We start from the raw sequence: 1,936 nt of genomic DNA, 5'->3' as shown, positions 1-1,936 counted from the left end.
CCAGCAATTACAGATGGAGTCTCACGTGAGCTGCCATTTGGGAAGCGGTGGCTGCTTCCCCATTTCACTGGCATCATCACATCCTCTTGGGAAGACCAAATGCCATTAGAAGCCAAGAGGTAGGTGATCCATTTATAGAACAGCTGAATTACTGAAGGCAGATGGCTCCTAATCTGAGATGGTTCAAAGAAGTTCTTCCTGAGGTAAGAGGAAAGCCGTAAGTGACCAAAGAACCGTGTCTGAAAATGCCTAAGTCCTGGTGCACATGTGGGGTGAACATTTATGCAACAAGTGTCTACCAAGTATAGGGCAAAAAAACAACACTTACAGAAGATCTGTCAGGCTCTGGGTACTGTGCTGAGTGTTTCGTATCTATTTTCTCATTTAATCTTCCCAACTAGCCTGGGGGGGGGGGGGGAGACGTAATCATCTTGATTTTACACCTCCCGCAGCTCAGAAAGGTAAAAGAATGAGCCCATGTCGCCTCTTTGCTAATGAATGGTTGAGCTGGGACATTCGCCCACATCTTCTACCTGCAGATCCTGTGTTTATCCTTTTTCATGTTCCTCAGAGAGGGGGACAGAGGAGAATTTAAAGATGGAATTTTAGCCTTCCCGGAGGTTACTGAGAGTAAAATGATTCTAGAACAATTAAAAGTAACCCATGACCCAGGACAACAACTACAAGGTGGATTAAAGACAACGCTCCAAGGGCAGAGAGAGCTAAAGATATATGGTCTGTACATGCACAGGTAATCTAGAAGCACATCCTAAACGGATGTGAGTTTTGAGCCAAGTTCTAAAAAACATGAATGACTATTTTTAGCCTCATCTGCACAAGTGTTAGGTTCTGTAGGTTGTGTTAGGTTGCTGGGGTTCCATCAGCCTACCTCTATGCCTATTCGGATAGGAGTTGGAAATACACTTCTACCCTTGAAAACGTGATGTGCCAGAAATCACTGGCAGGTGGAATCATATTTTAACTGAACATCAGCTGCTCAAGAAAAACTTTGGTTAGGGACCTGATTTGAGGTGTTCCCCAATATCTTTTCTTTTCCTTATCGTTTTAGAGAACAGTGCAAAGCTAAAAGATATCATTATCAACAGTTATCCAGTTCTGTGTAAGCTCTGCCCATCTGGAGACCAGTAGACCAGTAGATCAGGCATAAACGGTAGACATTTGTAGCAGCCTTAACAATTCAAACATGAACTCGTTGCTGGCCCTAGAAAGGAACAATTTCTAAGAACAGGAGTCCAGTTTCTACGGGTGTGAAGAATCTTCAAAGGTTGGTTGAGAACTTTCTTGTAAATATCAGGTAGTAGAGCAGCTGACTGGGGTAAGGAAAAAGAAGGGATAAAGAAAGAGACCTGGTTTTCTCTGTTACCAGCAAGTTGGCTCATCACTCCACGCTATTCTCATTTACCTAATTCATATAATACAATGTATTTGTATGTGAAATATATGCAAAAGTACTTTGTCAGCTCAAGAAATCCTTTAGTCACACTGTGCTGTTAATACCCTGGATCCTTGCTGTACGATCCCAGATCAGTGAAATTCACATATTCTGGTAAAAGATCAAATATTTTCTCATTTAGGATGAAAAATAACTATAATCCAGGAATAACATATCATTTAAAATAATGGATCAGTATTCACAATAAAAACATATTTTGAGGGACACCTGGGTGGCTCAGTTGGTTAGGTGCTAGACTCTTGATTTCGGTTCACGTCATGATCTCACGGTTTGTGGGATTGAGCCTCGTGTTGGCCTCTGCCCTGGCAGTGCAGAGCTTGCTTGGGATTCTTTCTCTCTCTCTCTCTCTCTCTCTCTCTCTCCCTGCCCCTGCTCATGCTCATTCTCTCTCTCTCAAAATAAATAAATAAACTTTAAACAATATTTTCACATATCTATTAAAATTTCTAAGTGGTTATCCTG

This window comes from Acinonyx jubatus, chromosome E4 (assembly GCF_027475565.1).
Source record: "Acinonyx jubatus isolate Ajub_Pintada_27869175 chromosome E4, VMU_Ajub_asm_v1.0, whole genome shotgun sequence".
NCBI lineage: Eukaryota > Metazoa > Chordata > Mammalia > Carnivora > Felidae > Acinonyx > Acinonyx jubatus.
The sequence above is the reverse complement of the archived record's forward strand: the minus strand, read 5'-3'. Positions refer to the sequence as shown.